The following is a 24,699-nucleotide window of genomic DNA, read 5'->3' as shown; positions in this document are numbered from 1 at the left end:
TTTGATATTAAGGTATAAGAATGTGAATGTAGTGTTAATCTTGTTGCTCGCAGTTTGCTGATTTTGGACTACCTATGTTTTGTTTCAAAAGCCAGCCCCCTTGTTTTGACTACTTTAATATCAAAAACAAATTTTTTATTTTTATTTTTCTATATACTTGGAGGGCTATATATTTACATTACTTGTTTGAATCTAAATCACATCATACAAGGTTAGTGCATTTAGTTCTCTACAACCATCGAATGCGTAGAAACAAAGCTTAGATCCGATATAAAAAAAAAGCGTGTGCGTGAAATGGATTCCTAATCCAACTCAGACGATCAGGACGAGTCTTTTGAATATGATTGGCAGTTGGACCTATATAAATTTAAAGTTCTTTATTTTTACATCGATTAAGTTTTTCATTCCTAATTGATCACAAGTTAGAAGACACGAACCGGCAAATTCATCAACTATAGTATTTTATACATTTGGTCAATGGATTGAGCTTGAATTCCTACTTCAGAAGTAATTATGCATTAAGATTCTCCTGAACAAATTCACTTCGATTTCATTTTCCCTTTTCACTTCGTAAAGTGTCAAAGCAGATATCACTATCTGTGAAAGCCAGTCGTTTCCATTGAAAGAAACTCACCATCATTTAAAAACAATTGAATTGCGAATAGCCGAGAGCCCCGTGATCCAATAATTGTCCACTTAGGATTTGTTTACTCGTTCAGCTTGCACAAATAGCTAAAATCATTGTTTGTTGCGCATGTGAATAAAATTTGAACCAAAAAAAACCGTACAAAATTCTGAATGTTGAGCTTTCTGGCGACTCTAAAAGAATCTAGTGTTTAGTAGCGGCTGTAAGTGCTCAGGAGTACCTCATCATCCTCATTCTGCTGCAGATATCCCGCTTTCAGGTACGCAGCCATTCAAATAACTCCCACAAATCTTGTATGCATGTTATTTGCAGTGGTGTCTTATGACATTGTGATGGCTCTTGAAGGGCTTTTTAAATTTAAATAATGTTTTGAGGAAGGCGTTGATAATGTAAGTTGGTTGTTTAGGTGATCAGATATGGAGATCGTGAATGTTGAAGATTATGAAGCCGTTGCCAAGGAAAGGTTACCCAAGATGGTTTATGATTATTATGCATCTGGTGCTGAAGATCAGTGGACTCTTGAGGAAAACCGAAGGGCCTTTCAAAGAATAAGGTACACCGTTTGAGCTTCATTTGGTTTTCTGCTATAATTTGTGTGTGATTGTGAGCTGCATTTAATCTTTTAGAACGGATTTCCATTTACATGTAACATGACTCTTTTCAGCACTTTAAATGGGTTGGTTTTGGAATAGAGATCTTGAATAGGCGAGGATATTTTAATGCTTACAAACAAAAGCCTGCGATGAATCGATCGATATGGGGGGTTTTTCATCTATGTTTATCAGGGCTGAACTTAATCCTTTTTAAAAAATAGGATGATTAATTACCACTTTTGCTTGTGTATTGTGTGAGAGAGGGATTGTTAAGTTGTTTAGTACGAATAGGCATTATTAATTAAAATCACCTAAAATTCTTTTACTTTAAGAGCAAGTAGATTTCTACAATCAATTAGATCATTTCCAATATTGTTTCTGAATTCGACTGTGTGACTATTTTTGCATCAATTTTTCAGATCACACTCTGTTCCAAAATGTTGATGCAAAAATAGTCACAAAATCGAATCCAGAGACAATTTGCAAATGATCTTTTACTATTTTAAAAAGTGGAACTGTGTGATGTATAGAGCAAGGGCTGGCTTACAGTTTCTTACTGGGCGCTGCTCAGAATTTTTACCACTCTATGACTGTCAGGTGGCCTCGTGGATTGTTTGGGCAGCAATTAAAGACAAAAAGCTGAGCATGAGTTCTAAAAATGCCATGTGAGTATGTGACATAAAATCCCTAAGTTGTCTAGGGATAAGGTTCCAGTTATCTTTAGCAATTTTTTCTTCATCTGATGAAACTACCAGCTCCATCAATAGACCCTACCCTGCAAGAGACAGCTAAGTAGAGCTATTGTTCACTTTATGCCTTTTCTTTCTGATTAGGAGTCTAGCCTTCCGTGGCACACATGGCGATGAAATCCAAATTAGTTCTAACAGGAAGACTGCCCTTGGGTGTTGGTCCAATCAGAAGGATAATCAGAAGGATCACAGTCTAGTTATTTATCCATCTGGGTATTAGAAATTGAAAAGGAAGAGGCCTGTTACTGGCTTAACATGAGGCCTGTTAGTATCATAATCTTTGTTCTTTCAGTCCCATACCCTAATCTGAAATATTTTAAATTCTGAACTCCTGATGCGTTGAGGAGTTGGAGCCATATATCCACAGATACACCAAGTTAGAGCCTGCAATTTCATTAGCCGATTCTGAATGTTGTTTGTTTTGAAAAAATGTGTCTTGTATGGCATTATAACTCATGATTATTACAGTCAGAGCATAAAAATGACTTGAAACTATCAGTGTTTGGAATTTTGAATGCTCTGCCTTTTTTTTCCATACCATTGAAAGTATGAATTATTTTTCAAGATCCACTGGCTTCTTATTTTTTATGTTTACAAAATAGCCAAATCCTTTATCACTAAGCAGATATCCTGACATGTATCATGTATGCAGTTGAGATATATTTTTTTATAATTTCTGTCTGACACTCTTATAGAATTTATAGACCAGTTTGGTATAAAGTATAGAGGACATTAAGGCTATCATTTTAGTTGTTGCTTTTTTTAAGATCGCCAGAAGTTGCAAGTTTAAAATGTATAACTAATTAGCTCCAAGGTGAAATAAAGAAAAGCCTAGGCTCTCCACTTACATCTCTGTTCTTAGGATCAAGTTTGAGATTGAGGGAAAGAGGGTACACAAGGGAATTAAACTGATTAAATATTAATAAATTTCTTAATTTGCCCAACTGACAAGCTATATTATACAGAAACACCACCTTTCAAAATTTGAAGTTCTGTTTTTCCAGGTTTCAACCTCGCATCTTAGTTGATGTATCAAAAATAGATACAAGCAGCGCTGTATTGGGATTCAAGATATCAATGCCTATCATGATTGCTCCAACAGCCATGCAAAAGATGGCTCATCCAGATGGTATTCATTCTCTCTTTTAAACAGTTGTGGCCTCTTCCTTTGTTGTAGGTCCTTTACGATACTAATAGGCCTTAGTTACTTTACAGGAGAGTTGGCCACTGCAAGAGCTGCATCAGCAGCAGGAACCATAATGGTCTGAACTCCATCCTTTTCTTGGCAATTTACTTTAATAGCAGTGCTTTTTGTGCCTCTGAAGTATTAGTTCTCAGGATTTTAACTTTTCACGACAGACAGCTTTATATGGTTATCTGCCAGATAATGTGAGCTATAGAATGCTAAGGTAAAATGAATATCCTAGGCAGTTTTCTATGTTTTTGCTCTAAAATTTGTAGATAGCCTGCAACTGTTCAGACATGGAATTTTATGCCTAAATTAGCACTGAAATGCTTGAAGAAATTCGTTCAGTGACTGTGAATTCATTAGCATTAAAACTGCTTGCTAAATAATTGGAAATTTGGGTTTCATTAGGAATGCAATGCCCCCTTTGGTTACATTAAAATGGTGTCAGAGCCCTCATCCTGCCAGATTTCAGGGAAAAAGATAGAAACTCAAGGTTAATGAAAACTAAGAGTTTGGAACAGGTCAATGTTGATGACAGTGATATGAAAGTTCCCACCCATGAGCTCCATATTAGACATCAGGAATGAGGATAATCATGTCTTGATAGTATTTTGGAATTTCAATCTTCTCAATTAGACTTAGATGATAAAGAGCTACAATCAGCACCATGGAATGAACTCCTTTACAAATATCATTTATGCCACATGTTCAAAGAATCAATATTTGAGACTAGAATCATATTTTGCAAAAAATGTAATCACCAGATTATTTACATGAAGTAATATGATCCCATAATCTACTGCATCTTACCAACCTGGACAAAATTCTGTAAGAAATCTGAATTGCGAACAGACTTCATAATATTACCAATTAAAAATCATAATTCTGTCAATTTATACCATATTTGTTTTGGGTAGAAGAAATACAATTCAACTTTGATTCTTAATTTAACTATCATGACATGACTTCCTTCTGCCATATTTTAATGAAGTGCAGTGAACTTCACAAATCATTCCAAAATAAAATTCATTGCAACAGTCAAACCTTTCACGACAATCTTTAAACTGAATACGTGGTATGCTATAGGGCAAATGCAAATTTAAAACCATTTCAAAAATCCTATTCAGCACTCGCAGATTTTTAAAAAAAAATGTCAAAGACTAAAAAGAGTCATGCATCCTGCTTTACTTTGTTCAGACTGCACTAATGTTAAACTTTACACTTTATATCTCCATATAAATATATTAAGATATTGTGTAGATATAAATGCTGCAAAAAAAGAAGGAAAGAAAGAAAAATGGCCTTGACAATAAAAACTTACTTCTGGGGGTGAAACCTACCAAAAATGCTCCCCATCATGCAGCACAAAATCAAATTAGATTTTCAGATATGTAGGGCAATCTGCATTAAAAATGAATTTTGATGAAACCGAGTGAAAATATGCCCCAATTGTGTACAGCAACCTCGCTACAATAAACTCACACTTTGATCAGTCTTGCATTTACGTATGGATATCTGCTCATGTCTTCTAAGATTTGATTCTAGCTCATCCACAAGCATGTTACACACTAGACAGATTTGGTCACACCTGCATTTAATCTCTGTAACTATCTTGGCTTACCTATATGTCAATATCCAGTCATTACAGTAATCTTCATGTATGCATTCACAACTGCATTGACTTTCCTAACTCACCCACAGGCAACCTAAAGCCAAAAAGGGTGATATCAGATTTCAGCAAGTGGTGCCAAAGCAATTGAAATCTTATTAATCCTGAAATTTGAAGTTTCAAATCCCATGTCAAAAGGAAAGCTTGAACAATTATATTATCCAAGTAAGTCTTGACATCTCTAGCTTCACAAGTATATAGCATGTACATATCAATCATCTCCAGACTCATCTCATATGGGAGCGTAGGTCTCAGCTATTCATTGTCATCTCCTATTAGCTTAGATAAGCAAGGAGAAGCTCAATAATTACATCATTAAGAAAATCCAAGCTTATATTTGACCTTCAGTTTTAATCAACCTTTGAAATGCACAACGTCATTGGAGGGATGTAATGTCCCCTAATTATGGTATACCTGATTTTGCCCGAAGTAACAATACAATACAATTTATATAGACGCAGTATTAGAGTCAAATCTCCCGCTCTGCAACTTTTTGAATTTTTTCACGCTTGGCTCCCTGCACCTGGCTTCGGCTTCGGCCCTGGGCGTCCTGGCCTCTACGTCTGGTCCTGCATGGACTCTTAGCTCTGGAGACTTTGTTAGGCCCTTCTTCTTTCTGACTTCTTGCTTGGTTCCCTCGCCTGGCTTCGGTTTCAGTTTCGGCCCCTGGCTTTGATCTTGCCTTTGTGCCTGGATTTGACTTTGGCTCGGCTTCTGCTCCTGATTTTGGCTTCGGCTCCAACATGGGTCCGGCTCTTTCTCCAGTGACTGGTTTCATTTCGGGTTTCCTTTCTGTATTTGGTGTTATGGAGGTCCCTTCGGCTTTTGGGTTTTGTTCACTTGGTGTGGGTGGTTCAGCCATTTCCTATTCTGATGTGGCTGCCTTTGAGGCTGGTCTAGGTGGACATGCTACTAAGCCAGGGCTCCATGATACTGTGCATTTGGGGAAGCCGATTATGGTTATTAACCCTTTAAAGTTAGACTTAAAACCCTTTTCTGTTGATGAGATCTCTAGTTGTTTGGCTGACTTCTCAGCTAATGCTGCTATCTTTTACTTTAAGGGTTTTTGGCCTTCTTTATCAGACTTGCATGCCTCGATTTCTCATCATTGGAACCCCATTATTTCAGAGACAGCCCATATTTACCCTTTGCCTAGGGGGACTATTCATTGTCAAATTTGAATCTTCTGCTGATAGAGCTGCCATCCTTCACCATGTTTTCTATTGGAATTCGAAGTATCCCCTGATGGCTAAACCCTGGCATAAAGATTTCAACCCTTTGACAGAATCCTTTAACACTTTCCCTGTTTGGGTTAGGTTGTTGAATCTCCCCTTTCACCTTTGGGTAGATTCTGTTTTGGAGGAGGTGGGGAGTTCCCTTGGTTCTTTCTGCTTGATTGATAAAGATTCTTCCAATGTTTTCTGTACTACGTATGCTCGCATACTAGTTGAAATTGATGTTTCTAAGGGACTCCCAGAATTGATTTCAGTGGCTTCTTCTTTACGATCTTGGAATATCCTTCTTGACTATGAAGGTATCCCCTTCCGCTGTAGGAAGTGCCGCAAGACTGGTCACTTGGCTTCTGGTTGCTCCCTGGGAAAATCTAGACCGAAGTCGCCCCCGTCTTGGTGGAAAGGGGTCTTAGAAGATCACTACATGGTCCACAAGGTCCTCTCTCCAGGGGATGAAGACTCTCTTCAAGATATTGTGGTGGAGGTCTCTTCTACTATTCCAGGCTCTTCGGCAAAGGATCATCCTTTGGCACCTTTGGTTGTAGCAAATCAGTCCTCGGTTTTTGCTGTCCCGTCTTTTGGTGCTTTAATGGAGGATCCTCCATCGGCTCCTCCTCTGGTTTCTGTTGTCCCATCTTTTGTGGATGTAGTTGAACTGTCTTCTGGTGTCTTGGGGGCAGCCACCTCTATTGCTCCATCTATGGTTGTTGTTCCTTCTCTTGTTCCTGCTGCAAACTCCACTACTGCTATTTTTCCCCTGGCTTCAGGGGTTTCTAGGTCTCGTTGTAGCTTAGCTGATTCTCAGTGCCAACTGGCTACTAATTTGGTGGGGGTTGGAAGGTCCTCAGTTAAAGTGCCCTCGATTTCTGTTTCAATTGGATCGGCCCTTCCTGTGTCCTCTTCCCTGGATGCAGACTTTCTTGTTGCAGCCTCTTCCCTGGTCTCAGGGATTTCTGGTGGCTCTGATGTTGCTGATTTTCGGTGGCAGAAGGCTGCGGGTTTGGTGGAGGATGGATGGACCGTAGTAAAAGGTAAAAAGATCAAGCCATCCACAGCCTCTTTTGACATGGCATTACGTTCTCACAAGAAGGGATCTAAAGACAAGGCATGATTTTGGTCTGCTGTTCTTTTTTTGCCCCCTGGATTTTGGAATGTCGTTCTTTGTAGTGCATAATGGTTGGGGATTTCTTCCCCTCTTATCTTTGGGTTTTAGGAGCCTAGTCAAAACCTATGTTGGTGGCTATTGTTCTGCCACTTTGGTCACCTTTTGTTTGGTGATTTGTTGTACTGGCCTTTTGTTTGGCCTCTGTCCTTTGGCTGGGCTTTATCTGCTTATTTTCAGCCTTTTGTTCTGTTTTAAACTTGGGTTTTAGGATCCCTGCAAAACTTGTTTATCTAATCAAAAACAATACAATACAATTTTTTTTACAAATAGTATTCTATAATTAAATTATATAATATTAATTGAGCTTTCTAAAGTAAAAAAGCAATTACTATCACATACTTAAATCTATAGCTTTATTTCCAATAGTCAACCACAGTAGGGAATGGAGAGGAATGCATAATAGGGTGCCGAAAACATTTGATGCAACTTAAGCCAAGGCCGTGATATAACATCCCATGGTCCGCATGTGTTAGGAATTCTCGTCCATCCAACATTGGTGTGGTCTACTTAGAGGGGCAACTCGTATCTGCTCTTCCAATTATGTCTCTTTACTAACCCATACAGGATTGTTTTTATTCTTTAGTTTCACCACCAACAACCAACCATTGTAAGGCTGGAGAAGAATGCATGATAGGGTGCTTGGAGCATGTTACATCCCAATTTTTGGCTCAAATTTTAAATGTTCCTTATAGCTGTTGAGGCTTCATGCGAAGAGAAAAATTGGTTATTTGTTATGATTTTATAGAAAATGGAATATTGGTCAATCGTTATGACGATATATGAATTGGAAATGGATGGCTAATATAATTAAATGCTACGGTAATTTCAACTTCAAAAAAATGATGAGCAATATGTTGTTAGCATGATAAATTTTCACTTGCAAGATTGCAACGAAGGGGGGAAAGCATTACCAAAAAAGGAATTGGGCATGGGGGCACCACCTACCATTGAGCAAATATGTAGGAGTCCTAAACCACCACGACCAAGGAAAAATAACTGGGCAAGCAAGGGTATACTAAGGGACAAACATGAGCTAACCAGTCCAACTTATATAATTAAGTAATTACTCAAGCATAAATCAAATTGAGAACACTAGTTACCTTTAAGTAATATTATTTTATGTTTTAATATTATCTTATGTCACCGGCCCCTATATCTTATGTTTTAATACTATTATATGATGTATTTTTTTCCAACCTTCGCTATTGTCTTAATATTATTCCATGAGTGGCCACTTTGCTAATATTTTCATTGGGCCTTATAATATTTCGGCGACCACTTTAATATTATTGCCGCATTGAGCTGATGGCCTTTGTATCTTGTAACTCCTCACCACCTTCAAAATCCTGCTCGTAACTGAGCATGCAACTAAGAAGACAAGATTTATGGAGCGATAACTCATTTTGAAACAACATTCTCATCTCTGGCAGAAACCATACCACTTTTAACAGAATTACTTCTTTCTCTCGCTCTCATTCTTGCTTCACGATTATTCTTGTAAGCTTTATACACACCTTCTATAGGCGTTGAATCAAACATACTCAATATTACGGTGCCTAATCAGAGCAGCAGTAGCCGATTGTTGCTTCCTTGGTTTCATTGATGTTTGGGCATTCTGAGCATCATTCAAGAATTGTTCAGACCGTGCAAGGATGACCACCATTCAGGTCATGATATCGCCACTGTTTTCTTATGTTTATATTTTCAAATGCCATAGCGAGGCTTAGCTGAAGCCGCTTGGAAAGTTTATGTAATGCTTAGTAGAATCAATCATGGTATGAACCAATGTTCTCTTTTTATGCACACATCGTAAGAATGTTCCAGAACTGTGAATTTTCTTATTTGAGAAATTCTCTTTCAGAAATCATAAATAATTGGAGTGTGACTTATACAGGGATATTTGAAATATATTTCCCTAAGATAAGAAACTGCACCTTGTGAATAAGAATAGTATTTGTTTTAAAATTTCAATTACCTTTTTATAATGATTGTGCCAGAAAGGTAGAGGTAATGGCTATGAACATAAATGCTTAGACATTCAAAGCTATTCTTTATAATGCCAATGGTAGAATGGCAGATGTATTGGCTGTGTGTATAAATGCTTTAACATTTAGTTTTCTTTTATAATGCCAAGGCCAGTTTGGCAGATGCATTGGCTGTGATTACAATTATTCATAAATCCACCTAGTGAATCATCTAGGAAGACCAACATGGTCGAGATGAAGGGTGTGAAATGGAAATCATTGAGCTATGGTTTATTCTTGCATGATAAAATGAAAAGAACCATCAGTAACTTAAGCAAGTAAATAAAAGATGTTTAAAATCCATGTCAATTCATGGCAGTCCATTGTATAGGTCTAGTTGTCTAGTCGAGCAGTGGGTTGAAACTTTAACACTAGGATGCTCAGTGGCTAGAAAGTGGTGTCCCAAGCCTAATCCTAGGGTAGGGAGGGCCTTTCTCAATGGAGATTGTGTGAGGCTACTTAAGGGTTTGTGGTTGGGAGGTTAAGCCCTTGGCAATGCTTCTCCTCTCCACCAGGTGCCAAGACTTGCACAAGATAGACTTATGATTTGCATTTAAATATCTTCTAATAACGGGTATTTTACTTTATGAATTTGCAAATTCCAAGTTGAAGGTATGCTAGATGGTTAATATTGTTTAATGAGTTATCTTCTTTTTTGTTATTTGGCGATAGTCATTGGTTCTGTTCGGTCTGAATATGTAAAGTAGTTGTAAAACTATCTTGATGTGATTATGAAAGGTACATTTCTTTATTACCAGAAAAGGTCTCTCTTACCATTAACGGTTGGCTACGATGGCAGTTATATTCTTCATATTTGTTGATTGAATACTACTTCAATTGTTAGTTAAAATATTTGAGTTAAATTGATTATAACCATTAATCTCTTTCATATGAACTTGTAAAACAACTATTATAACTGCCTTCTCGTGATCATGAACATGGAAGGTAACTATGTCAATGTTATGATAATTGTTAACTAAGGCTCGGGAAAAGGGGTTGCTACAGAACATGTGCCACAACTAAGCCCAAGGGGGTGATATAAAACCCCTTGGCTCACAAGTGGTAGGAATTTCTTCTCCATCCAACATTTTGACGGCCTACTTGGAGGGGGAACCCATATTTGGTCTCTCAATCATTTCTCCCTTTTTAACCCGTACATGATTGCTTCTATTCTATAGTTTCAATTATTAACAACCAACCATCGTAGGGGCTGGAGAGGAACACATGATACGGTGCTTGGAACATTTAACGTAGTTAAGCCCAAGGACATGATATAATGCTCCTTGGCCCACATGTGGTAGAAATTTCTTCTCCATCCAACATTGGGTGGCCTACTTAGAGGGGGAATCTGTATCTTCTCTCCTAATTGTGTCTCCTTACTAGTTCATATATGATTGCTCATAGGAGAGTAAATAAATTAAATCAATAACTGAAAACTTTTAGCTTGGTAATGCTCCTTGCTAACTATATCAAATACATACGAGAATATATATTAGACAATAACATCACATTGCATACCACAACACTAGTTAGTGCACGAGTCTGCTGTTTTCTGAATGCAGATTTCTTATATCAGATTTCTCGAATGATTAATATTGGTATGGATGATTAATTGATTGAAATAATTCCTTTGATTGTATGATTTGAGGCATTGATGAGTGATTGTTGATCAAATGATTGATTAGTAATGATCTAATGAATGTTGATTTGATATATTGGACTGGAGTTAAGGAGTTAGTATGGCGTTCAAGCTTGATATCTCCAAGGCTTATGGTAAGGTCAATTGGGCCTTCCTATACAAGGTTGTGAGTATGATGGGCTTTAATTAGACTATTGTTAGCATAATAAAGGAGTGTGTGAAAATGGTGAAGTTCTCTATTTTTCTCAATGGGAAGTCCGAGTTTAAATTCTCCCCTTGTAAAGGGCTAAGACAGTGGGATCCCTTCTCCCCATGCCTATATATCATGGTGGTGGAGGTCTTATGGTGTCATCTGATAAACATGATAAGGTCGGGAAGAATCGCAGGCATTAAAATTGCTTCTACACTTCCCCCCTTGGCCTTGTAACAATTTGTGGATAACACCTTCTTTGGCATCTCTTCTGTGATTAAGACTAGAGAATGGAAAATCCTCCTAATTCATTATGCTGCTGCCTCGGGGCAATGCATCAATTATTTAAAGACTAGAGCCTTTTTCTTTAATATGACGTTGGACCTCCAACATAAAACTCTAAATATTTTGGGCTGCTAGTCTGCTAGCCTCCCCTTTACCTACCTTGGCCTTAAGTTGATGATTAAAGATGTCAAGGCCGAGTTCTGGAACTCTATGCTTGAGCGGTCTCCAAAAAAATCAGAATGAGTTGAAATGTATGCTGAATAGAATTGTTAGGAAATTACAACTTCTTACTTCCACTCTTCAGGCCATATCTCTCTACTCTCTCTCTCTCTCTCTAAGATTACAGGATGGTAGTTACAACAATTACTCCACATGAAAGGGAAATCCATCAACTTGTACATTTTATGAAATTAAAACAGAAACTAGTAACAAACTAAACTAGTTCACATGAAAAGAAACTACTATAACTTCCTTTTTAATTACTTTCCAAGTCTAGTACAATCATCAAAAATAATGTAAGGCTATCTCTATTTACTCAACATGATACCAAATTATGCAAATGCAACACATAAAGGAACAAGTACCATACATGTATTCATAGACAGTCGCTGTGTTGAGCAAGCCTCGACATCTGGTGAAGAGGAGAAGCCTTGACATGGGCTTAAACTCCCAACCATAGACCTTAACTTATCCCCACACAATCTCAATTGAGAAAGGCCCTCCCTACCTTGGGGTTAGGCTTGGGACACCATGGTCCTAACACCTGAGCATTTCGGTGTTAGAGTGTTGGCTAAGCAGCAAACACGGCAGTGAAAATCCTCCAACAACCTCACCTCTGTCAGCTAGCACTTTGACTTCTAGTGATCGCTGTGACAAGCATGCCACTAACCTATCTTGTCCAAGGATTTCAGTGGGCTACTATTGTGCCCGATCACCCACCGCTCGATTTGACAACAAGAAATATAATTGGACAACCATGAGCTGACTCAGTGCACATAGTTTTATCATTCGTTTACTTTCTCTTTTTTGACATCCATGTGTTCTTGCACGAATGCTTCTCCTCTCCACCCATTAATGTTTGACCCTTCCGGTCTTGGGTGTATCCTGGGAGGTCCTGAGATCATGAATAGTACAAGTATCAATTTTAATAGTTCATTATTCTTATCATACGAGCTGATCTTATCTCAGAGGTATATGGCCAATACCCTTGTATAAGCTAGATCAGTTTATCAAGAAAAACATTATAACGGTGCTTGCTTATAGATATTCATGCATAAGATATGCCAAGAGAAAAACGATCATGGAAACATTCACAATGATTGTAAATCATTTTATCATATTGCAAATAATGGAATATTAACCCTCTCTTGATATAAGGTCATCTCTCATGCTAAGCTTGCAGAGTAAGATCATGAAATGACTTCAAGGTTCCTTCTAAATTGTGGACTTTGCTTAGCTTTATGATGTGATATGTTGGTTATCACGAAGGGACTTATGCTAATCATTCAAGGAGCATCAACGCTTGCGCTTCTAAAGATTTTGCTTCACAATGTGCAATGAAAATATAGCTTTTGATTTTCCAAATTTTCCACTTCACTGTAACTTAAACTTTTAACTTCTATTTCTACTTCTACTTCTAACTGAGAATGCAAGGAATCATGGATGACTTGGACTCTACTATATGTAATCTTGTTAGCGACTCCACCCACATAGTGCAAGCTTCTAAGGAACACTCGAAGTGTTTAAACTTTAAATCAATATCCCTCTCCAATCCCATCAAATGGATATAAGCTTACCACACAAGGCACTCGTACCATCGGCAAGAGGCTAATGGCCCGGATTTGTTCAAATCAAACAAGTAAACATCCACCACAACTTCCATTCAACTAAACTAATTCAACATGAAAACAAATCTACTCAAGTGAAAGATTGAGGAAACTATGCAACACTCCAAAGCAATAACAAGTAATTCACCATGAAGAACCAACAATGAACTATCCATTACTTTGAAAGCATTAGAGCGACAACTTCATCATGTCTCTCCCTTAGCTATCCTACTCTAATCTCCTAGCTTTGTAGTCTCACCTCCTAAACTCTAAGCTAATCTCCTTTAATGAATAGCAAATGAGAAGGCCTTGGCCTTTTATAGTAGTTCAATTATATCGAAGGGCCAAGATTGATTGAAGATCAAGGGCCGAGATTTATTTCCACAAACCCTAATTAGGGTCACCAAATTTACAACCAATTACGTGAAGGCACCAACTTGTGGGTCAGTAAGAAAATTACATTGATTTTGATAGCCAACGTGAAAATGGGACACTTGGCATAATTTGCTTGACTGTGCTTGAATTTGAAATTTTCTAGTTGGAAAGGCAAACAATTGCCACCTCATCTGTAATGTCCCCATTTTAGCAGTTGACCAAGTGTGTGTGCGTTAGCCTTGTTCTACATGGTCCCGAGGGCTAACGAAGGGTTTAATGGGATCCTGGAGTGTTTTGGCCTAGTCATTTCCAATTTGGGCCAAAACGAAGTTGATTTACTCAGTTTCAGGCATACTTACTATTTTTAGTAAGTCGGCAGGACACAGTGCAGGTCAATTTTGGTGATTGGATTCAATACTCCTCGGTGAGAGCTTTCCGATGAGCTATCACTCACATTATTCGGAGTCCGATTGCTAATACATTTTAATGCCTGAAGTTTTATTAAAGTAACTGTAAAATATTAAAGTGTTACTTTAATATTTATTTTATGGTGATGTGTACCCAAGGGAGACATAAGGGGTATTTTAATATATGTTTTATATTACACATCTTTTATCCCACATTGCCCATATGAGTTGAGGGGACCCGTGGGAATAGAATAAAAGGAAGCATTTGTGGCTTCATTAGACAGGTTGAATATGAGAAGAAATTGGTGTGTGAGTTGCAGCTTTGTTCTTGGCATTTGAGGACGTCTATCCTCTCTTGTAACATTCTAGACGTCATTCCCTTGGGGTTTGGCCTTTGGAATTCTTTCTTATTGGCTTCATTATCAGGCAGTTTAGTTGCATTTCCGGCTACAGGCAGATTTGATATTTTGCTCATATCTTCTTCACTACTTGTCCGTCGCTTATGCCGCTTGGAGGGAATGGTATTATGAAGGTAGTGGACTGATTGGAGGACAAAGTATTGTAGCAGCAAGTTCGTAAGCATGGGCTGGAGTATTATGACAATATTGCTGAAGTAATTAGTGAGTTGATAAATCTGCCATGTATTTGGTTTTATGAATTTCTGAAAATAACATTTTATTAGCAGCAATTCATTTCCACTTTGCATATTGTTGTAGTTTCTTTCTTGTTTATGTTGTATGATACCAATTCCATGCACGAAACACAACAAACAAATAAATGTTTGATTTTCGAAGTTATAAGGGGTTTTTAAGAAGTTGAATGCAAACTGTTTGACATAATTCCTTTCAGCAATTTGGTTTAGTTTTTTTGGGACATCCAAGGGTGTCCATTACAGTGGTATCAGAGCTATAAGTCCTGCCATCCTGCGGAGGTCTTATAGGGAATTTGGAACAGCCGGATAGAGGGAAAAAGTAAGTAAAAAACATAGGCTAAGCATTTATGTTTGAGCATGCGACAGGGGTCTTATAATTTCCGCGATACCAGAGCAAGACAAAATAGGATTTCAGACTTGCAAAGCAAACAGTCTAGTACATCCGTGCAGGGGGACATTGAATTCAACCATACAGACACAGAGGAGATATTCTGTGATCAGGACAATAATATGGGTGATCGAGATGACAGGAATACAGGATTAGGCGGAGGCAGAAATGCTGGTCCAGATCAAGGGGAGGTACTGTTCCGACAGTTACTGGATACATTAGAGCAGGGGCAGCGTATGCAGCAGGAGCAGAATAGGCGAATGGACATGATGTTGCAGCTCATGGCTAGACAGATGGGTGTCAATATTAATCCAGGTGATGCCAACAACAGAAACAATAACAACAAGGGAAACAATAACAACGGGGGAAACAATAACCATGAAGGCCAAGGCAACAACAATGGTCCTGAGAATAACATTAATGGTAATAATAGACACGGCAACAATGGGAATGAGGCTGATAACTTTAGACACGTTGCACGCCCAGCACGGACTGTGAGCTCGAGACCTCTTCTACCCACTTTTCCACCCAGAGATCCGGTTCATCCAGTAAACGAACCGCAGATTACCGAGTTACAGGATCAGTTCAGGAGGGACTGGGAGGCTAGTGGACCAGAGTTTCAGGCGGATATTTCTCTTAGAGACTATATGGACTTGAGGATGAGACACATGCCTAAAGCAGGAGGGAGGAATCAAAACTTTGAGCTGAGGAAGAAAGTTGGAAAACTTTCTTTACCTTATTATGATGCTTTAGGGAAGATGACTGCACAAGCTTGGGTGCAGAAGGTAGATACATACTTGCAGCTAAATCCTATGCCTGAGGAGGAGGCTATCAAGTATGCGGCTATGCACTTGGATGGCGTTGCACATGAATGGTGGCATCATGGCATGGTGACTTTGGGGCATAATCAGATTACATCCTATGAGGAATTTACCGAAACATTGATTGGGAGATTTGACACTAAGGATCCCGAGTTACATTTCAAGGAGCTAGCACAGTTAAAACATTCAGGTTCTGTGGATGCTTACATTGCCGAGTTTCAGCGCTTGTCTGTACTTGTTACTGATATCTCTCCTAGGAGATTTTTGGTGTTATTTTGTGATGGTCTTGCTGATCCATTACGAGGTTGGGTGAAGGGACATGATCCACTCACGTTAGCTGAAGCAACTAAAAAGGCACGAGATTTAGCCCCTTCGGTATACAAAGAAAAAAACCATTCAACAGATTCTTCCTACCGCAAGGACAAAGACAAAAAATCGTTTCAGAAAGAGTATAGCAAACCCAAAGAAGGATCAAAAGGACTAAACAATGAAACCTTGAATGAACTTCGAAAGAAGAAGTTGTGCTTCCATTGTAGAGAGCCTTGGGACTTATCTCATAAATGTTCTCTCAAGGCTAAGGCAAATCAAATGGAGTATTTTTCAGCAGAAGAGTCAGAGTCAGAAGGGGAGGATCAGCACTCCGATTTAGATGAGGGTAACACTATAGAGGAGAGCAACATTCCTAAGGATGATAGATCGTTGGCACGCTTGACAGGGGCCCAAAAGGCAATCACATTTAAGGTCAGGGGTACTATCCAGGGGCAGAAAGTGATATCTCTTATTGACACTGGTGCTACACATAACTTCATAGATGCACAGTTGGTAGCCAGGAGAGGGTTACAGACAGAGGAGCATGATGGGTTTAGAGTCATGGTGGCTAACGGTGATAAGTTATTATGCACTCGGAAGATATCTAATCTTCGCATCAGGTTTGGAGATGGCTACGAGTTGGAGGATGAGTTCTATGTTGTGTACATGGGAGATTATGATGTCATCCTCGGCATGACATGGATGGCTTCACTAGTTGAGTTCACACTCAATCTAGCGAAATTGGAGATGAGATTCCAGCATGAGGGGAGAACTGTGGTACTTAGAGGGCTTTCAGATGGAGGTTGCAGAATAGTGTCCTTGAGGAGAATGCAGAGACTTTTTCGTCATGATGACATAGAGTGGGCGGCAGAGTGCCACATTATGCCAACTTCACCAGAGCCACAAGAAAAGAGTCATCCACTAGATGTCCAGAAGATACTTGATAGACACCTTAAAGTATTTAGCGATATTCCTCATGGGGTTCCTCCTGACAGAGGGATGGAACATGTTATTGAGCTCGAGGAGGGAGCCAAACCAGTTATGATTACTCCCTATCGTCATCCTAAGAGACACAAGGATGAGATAGAGAAGGCGATTAAGGATTTGTTGGAGATGGGGCATATCAGGCCCAGTAAGAGCCCTTTTGCTTCAGCAGTAGTATTGGTAAAGAAGAAGGATGGGACGATGCGCATGTGCATCGATTACAGGGCACTGAATAAGAAAACAATTAAAAACAGGTATCCCATTCCTAGGATTGATGAACTGATTGATGAGTTGCATGGGGCATGCTTCTTCACCAAAATTGATTTGCGATCCGGATACCATCAGATCAGGATGAGAGCAAAGGACATTGAGAAAACAGCCTTCCGATGTCACTATGGCCACTTTGAGTTCATGGTTATGCCATTTGGTCTAACCAATGCACCTGCTACATTTCAAAGTTGTATGAACCAGGTATTCAGGAAGCAGCTGAGGAGATTTGTCTTGATCTTCTTTGATGACATCTTGGTCTTCAGTAAGACCTGGGAGGAGCACTTACATCATCTGGAGGAGGTGTTATCTATTCTGGAGAGAGAGTCATTGTATGCCAAGGAATCTAAATGTGAGTTTGGCATGACTGAGCTCCTTTACCTGGGGCATATCATTAGTGCAGATGGCGTTCGGGTTGATCCCGAAAAGATTAGAGCTATTGTAGAGTGGCCTACTCCCACAAACCTTACACAGCTTAAGGGATTCTTTGGTTTATGTGGTTTTTATAGGAGGTTTGTTAAGGGATTCTCACAGATTGCTACACCCTTGACAGATCTTACCAGGAAAGGAGCCTTCGTGTGGACAGGGTCAGCACAGAGGTGTTTTGAGCATTTCAAGCAGGTAATGTCTTCATGTCCAGTTCTAGCTCTATCGGATTTCACGAAGCCTTTTGAGCTTCATTGTGATGCATCAGGTGATGGGATTGGAGCAGTATTGATGCAAGAGAAGCATCCCATTGCATTCGAGAGTAGGAAGCTCCGAGGAGTTGAGAAAAGTTATTCTGTCTATGACCGGGAGATGTTGGCCATAATGCATGCATTGGCCAAATTTCGATCATATTTGGTAGGTGGACGTTTTGTGATCAAGACTGATCACAACAGTATTAAATACTTCATGAGCCAGCGTGATCTTAATGACCGGCAACAAAAATGGGTGACTAAATTGCAAGCTTATGACTTTGACATAGAGTTTGTCAAAGGTAAGAAAAATGTGGTGGCTGATGCCTTATCTCGGAGACCTCACTTATGTGCTCTGGCAGAGATTTCAGGAGATTGGAGAGATTGAATTATAGCAGAGTATGTCGGAGATGCTTGGGCTTCTGGATTGATTTAAGGTACCATACAGGATGATCGCTATGAGGTGATAGATGGATTGATCAGAGTTCAGGACAGGGTTTATTTGATTCCGTCATCACATTTGAGAGAGGCGATACTGAAGGCATTTCATGATGCACCCACAGCTGGACATCCGGGGGTCTTCAAGACCTACAGGCAGATCCGAGAGCGGTTTTCATGGAAAGGGCTCAAGGATGATGTTCAGAGGTATGTCAGGGAGTGTGTGGTTTGTCAACAGAATAAGGGAGAGCACACATTTCCTGCAGGTTTATTACAGCCCTTGCCCATTCCTGATAGGAAATGGGAAAGTATTTCGATGGACTTCATCACTGGTTTACCACGAGTGCAGGGAAGGGATTGCATCTATGTGGTGGTGGACCGCTTGACGAAGTTTGCTCACTTCTTTGCTATTCCGTCCACTTACACAGCAGCACAGGTGGCAGATCTTTTCTTTAAAGAGATATTCAGGTTACATGGGCTGCCCAGATTCATTGTCAGCGACTGGGATAGTAAGTTTATGAGTGTTTTTTGGCAAGAGTTGTTTAGGTTGTGTGGTACAGATCTTACACCTAGCACTAGTTATCATCCGCAAACAGATGGGCAAACAGAGATTGTGAATAAATGGGCGGAAGGATATTTGAGGAACTATGTAACTACACAACAAAAGGCTTGGATCAGATGCTTGCATATGGGAGAGTATTGTTATAACGCCACTTATCATATGTCCATCAAGATGACTCCTTTCATGGCACTCTATGGTTATGAAGCACCTAGATTCATGGATTTAGTTTTGGGGGACAGTAGAGTGCCCAAAGCCAAAAACTTATTTCAGGATAGTCAGGACATCCTGAAAGTGCTCAAAGAGAATATACAACAGGCTCAGAATCAACAGAAATTGTATGCTGATCAGCACCGAATAGAGCGTAGCTTCGAGGTAGGGGATATGGTTTACTTGAGGCTACAACTATATAGACAGTCATCGCTCAAGAAGAGCGGAGCTGAAAAGTTGAAACCTAGATTTTATGGTCCCTACAGGGTGATTCGCAAAGTGGGCAAAGTCGCCTATGAGCTTGAGCTTCCAGAGGGCAATCGAGTGCACAATGTGTTTCATGTGTCTAGGCTTAAGAAAGCCATTGGTCAGAGTGTAGTGCCTTCTGCAGATTTACCCCCTTTGGATGAGGAGGGGAAGCTTGTGTTAGTACCTGAGGCTATTGTGGATACCAGAGAGAGGAAGCTTAGAAACAGGATAGTGAAGGAGTATTTGGTCAAATGGAAAGACCTGCCGGAGGAAGATTCTACATGGGAGAGTGAGCAGGTTATTCAGCAGGCTGGACTGAGATTGCTTGAGGACAAGCAATTTCAAGGGGGGCGGACTGTAATGTCCCCATTTTAGCAGTTGACCAAGTGTGTGTGCGTTAGCCTTGTTCTACATGGTCCCGAGGGCTAACGAAGGGTTTAATGGGATCCTGGAGTGTTTTGGCCTAGTCATTTCCAATTTGGGCCAAAACGAAGTTGATTTACTCAGTTTCAGGCATACTTACTATTTTTAGTAAGTCGGCAGGACACAGTGCAGGTCAATTTTGGTGATTGGATTCGATACTCCTCGGTGAGAGCTTTCCGATGAGCTATCACTCACATTATTCGGAGTCCGATTGCTAATACATTTTAATGCCTGAAGTTTTATTAAAGTAACTGTAAAATATTAAAGTGTTACTTTAATATTTATTTTATGGTGATGTGTACCCAAGGGAGACATAAGGGGTATTTTAATATATGTTTTATATTACACATCTTTTATCCCACATTGCCCATATGAGTTGAGGGGACCCGTGGGAATAGAATAAAATGAAGCATTTGTGGCTTCATTAGACAGGTTGAATATGAGAAGAAATTGGTGTGTGAGTTGCAGCTTTGTTCTTGGCATTTGAGGACGTCTATCCTCTCTTGTAACATTCTAGACGTCATTCCCTTGGGGTTTGGCCTTTGGAATTCTTTCTTATTGGCTTCATTATCAGGCAGTTTGGTTGCATTTCCGGCTACAGGCAGATTTGATATTTTGCTCATATCTTCTTCACTACTTGTCCGTCGCTTATGCCGCTTGGAGGGAATGGTATTATGAAGGTAGTGGACTGATTGGAGGACAAAGTATTGTAGCAGCAAGTTCGTAAGCATGGGCTGGAGTATTATGACAATATTGCTGAAGTAATTAGTGAGTTGATAAATCTGCCATGTATTTGGTTTTATGAATTTCTGAAAATAACATTTTATTAGCAGCAATTCATTTCCACTTTGCATATTGTTGTAGTTTCTTTCTTGTTTATGTTGTATGATACCAATTCCATGCACGAAACACAACAAACAAATAAACGTTTGATTTTCGAAGTTATAAGGGGTTTTTAAGAAGTTGAATGCAAACTGTTTGACATAATTCCTTTCAGCAATTTGGTTTAGTTTTTTTGGGACATCCAAGGGTGTCCATTACATCATCATCATTTGGAATTGACTTGAATCACTTACATCTTCATGAACTTGTTAAATTTGATCTTTCTTGATTCTTCTTGAATATGTGCTCGTAGTTGGATCCTTTGTGCTTTCCTTAATTTCCTCTTGATTTCAATTTGAATTTGCAGGTTGATAGCTTGAACACGAATCATTCCTTCTCACTCGAGTCTTCGGGCTTGAGCCATCTCATTGTAGCATCTACTTGAAGTTTTGAGGCCTCAATCATCACCTTACCCTCTAGCTTCTCCTTATATCGCCAATTTCTGTTGGTAGGAGGATGGAGGGAATGTGCACCAACAATGCTTTGATTTTCTAAGATGTTCCAAGAATGAATTTCAATTCAGCCCTTCTCCTTCTTGAATTCACCTTGCAAAACAAAGGATGAGAGCATTAAGCTTGTGAAAAATAAAATCACATCAATAATAAACAAAATTCATCCCACCTTAAAACCAAACATTTTGCAAAGTCGAGGCAAATTCTAATCTGATCCCTATCCAAAACCATTTATTATTATTATTTTTTATTTCTAATTTTTTGTCACTTTCTCTCTCAAATTGTTTTTGAGATGTAGGGTGGTTTTGGTGATTTAATAAAGGATGAGAGTTGGCTGGGAAAAAACCTGAGCATTAGGAATTTTCCACGAGGGAGAATCCTGAGAGTCGGGAATTTTCCCCAAGCATGGCACTCTTAAAAACATTTCTCATTTCAACATTGCTTGGTGATTCTTTGTTCTACTCTTGTTCATGGTGTTGTCCTCATGCAAATAAATCAATCCTCAATTACCCTAGAGGATGGCAAAACTTGGGAAAAAGATGGTGGGGGAGAATCTTGAGCATCAAGAATTTCCCATAGATACACTTTTTCCACTTAGACTCCCCAAAACTTGCCATTTTACCCATTATTCCTATTCTTTTGTCAATTTGTTCGATTTTCTATGTTAGAATGATCTTGCATCTTTTTTGGGTTGATGAGGAGAAAGGGGAGAATCTTGAGAGATGTGAAATTTACCTAGAAGGGAGAATCTTGAGAGATGTGAAATTTCCCTAGGAGGGAGAATCCTGAGAGACGTGTAATTCCCCCAGAAAGGAGAATCCTGAGAGACGGGAAATTTCCCTAGGAGGGAAAGTCCTGAGAGATGCTGAATTTACCGAGGAGGGAAAATCCTAAGAGACGATAAATTTCCTTAAGAGGAAAATGCTGAGAAAAGTGAAATTTTCCTAGGAGGGAGAATCCTAAGAGACATGAAATTTCCCTAGGAGAAAGAATCCTGAGAGACAGGAAATTTCCCCAGGAGGGAGAATCTTGAGAGATGTAAAATTTCCTGCGAACTGGGTTCTCTCACAAGCTTTGTCCCATTTCTCAAACATGAAAACCCCTTCTCACCCAAACTGCAATTCTACCCACCAACTTAGGCTACAAAATTTCCTCAAAATGGCACCAAAATGCTTACACAAACCCCGAGCAATAATTGCTTCCCAACGAGCCAAAATTGCTCAAACTCACCCTTGGAGACTTGAAAAAAAATGTTGCCAACTAAAACTACCTAAGACAAAGACTCCTACTTGCTAAAGCAAAAAGAGGGGGTCCCCATTTGCAATGGGGCAATGGTGTAAAAACCACATAACAAGATTCACCATACCTACCCACAGAGGGTGGAACAGGGGCTTTCACTTCAGACTTCTCCTAAAGAAGAATGCATTTCCACCATGCCTACTCGTAGAGGGTGGTCCACCATACTTACTTGCAGAAGGTGGAACAAGGGCTTTCACCACAAACTTCTCCCAGAGAAGAATGTATTTCCACTAAGCCTACTCGCAGAGGGTGGTCTACCATACCTACTTGTAAAGGGTGAAACATGGGCTTTCACCTCATATCTCTCATAGAGAAGGATGCATTTCCACCATGCATACTTGTAGAGGGTGGATCCACTGCACCTACTTGCAGAGGGTGGAACAAGAGATTTCACCTCAAACTTCTTGCGCAAAGAACTCATTAGCAACATGTATATGAATGATTGAGATTCTCTCTCAGCAGAGACTCCCTCTCAACAGGAGTCAAATTCAGTATAGAGAGCTGATTCCAAAACAAGAACTTGGAAGCTTTACCAGTTCCATTGCCATATAAGCTTGCAAAGAATTAGGCATCTCCCTCTATCACGTACCCTACCTCTGAAGCTAAATTGTCTCCCTCTGAATACTATTTCCTGTATATGGTCTTCCTCTTTTGTTGAAGATATATATCATCAATTCAGTCCCATGACTGCAAGCAACATTCCTATGATCATTTCTACAGTCTGCATGACTTTTGCATATAATCTCTCATTTTCTCATTTCTTCTTGATGCATCATGCAACCAAGGGAGATTAATAACTCATAAAAGCAGCCTATCATAAAGAGAAATATAGAGATCAATGTTAAAAGCATACACTAATCAATATTCAAGATATAATCACAAAACACTTATCTCTAATCTCAGCAGACACACAAATATGAATTAATACACAATCATAACTCATATCATAGAACTTGCTATACAAAATGTGACCATATCAACCAAATCTCCAAGTTCTATCTTTGACATAGTCTACAGACTCTTGCATGATATCAAGTCAGAATACATATGATATAGAACATACAATATATATAAATAGATATATATTTATTAGAAAACTAATAAAAAATTTTGTTGAAAGAAACATAGTCGATAAAATATAGATACTCCTCACTTTAATAAAACATACGTTGAATCTCCCGCAATAGACCCGACACAAAAAATATAAACTGGACACCCTTTAACTTGGTAAACTTAAATGATTAGAGATTTGTATCTCTAAACAAATATATAATGAATTTTCTAACATAATATGAAAAACATAATAAGCGGCTCATATATTGAAATTGAGAACAACCATGATAAACTGATGATACATCAAGAAAAAACAAACATGACTTGACTTCACATTAGACACTGCCAAAATGAAATTTCTCAGTTTTGCACACATAAAACAATTAATTCAAACAACAGTCTTTGTTGGAGATCAAGTGTAACCGATACACATAAAAGATGACCGGTTTTATACTAAAATTGTGATAGAATGTAATATAACCGACATTGGAGATAATACCAAGTGCCAAATGAGGAGGTGAGACATCAGAGATAGAAGGTTGTCAAATGTATAGCTGAAGTTAATAACAAAAATAAATGAGAATGTGAAATGGTGAAGGGAGAAGACAATTGACAACTACAAAGTTGAAAAAACATGATTATAGACAAACACAATGCCAAAAAGACAAGGAAACTTCTGACACAAAGTGACACATATGCGACGCTCAACAAAAATATAAGACTTCAATAGAAATAGATACTTCTTCAGAAAACACAGGCATGAAAGAAGTGACATGAAAACACAATGCTGAAGCTCTCCAAAAACTTCAAACACAATAAGAGAAGAGAGCGCTCGATCTCAGAAAGGAAAGACTATGCATATGTTTCCCAACTGAACAAATACCTCAACACAGGAATGGAGATTTGTCTGGGAACTAGAACAAAAATAAAATCCCCACAATATCCTCTTCTACCTAGAAAGAGGGTTTGACTTTGACCTATAGAATTAGTTGGAGACTTGAAAGCATTATTCCCCAGAAGAACATGAGACTCAAGAAAACCAAAACC

The 24,699-nt window shown here is 39.0% G+C and overlaps 1 pseudogene across 1 annotated transcript in view; it reads left to right on the top strand.

Annotated features, from left to right (window-relative positions):
• Positions 1–389: 389 nt before the first annotated feature.
• Positions 390–24,699, top strand: part of LOC149529423 (glycolate oxidase 1-like) — a 49,080-nt pseudogene continuing 24,770 nt past the window's right edge. Inside the window, exons 1-4 of the transcript XR_016358451.1 lie at positions 390–905; positions 1,053–1,199; positions 2,993–3,117; positions 3,204–3,250. The product of XR_016358451.1 is annotated as a glycolate oxidase 1-like (transcript). The remainder of the gene's footprint in view (positions 906–1,052; positions 1,200–2,992; positions 3,118–3,203; positions 3,251–24,699) is intronic.

This window comes from Cupressus sempervirens, chromosome 11 (genome assembly GCF_028749045.1).
Source record: "Cupressus sempervirens isolate cs-2001-9-10 chromosome 11, ASM2874904v1, whole genome shotgun sequence".
NCBI classification, from domain to species: Eukaryota; Viridiplantae; Streptophyta; class Pinopsida; order Cupressales; family Cupressaceae; genus Cupressus; species Cupressus sempervirens.
This window is presented reverse-complemented; position numbering and strand designations above follow the sequence as displayed.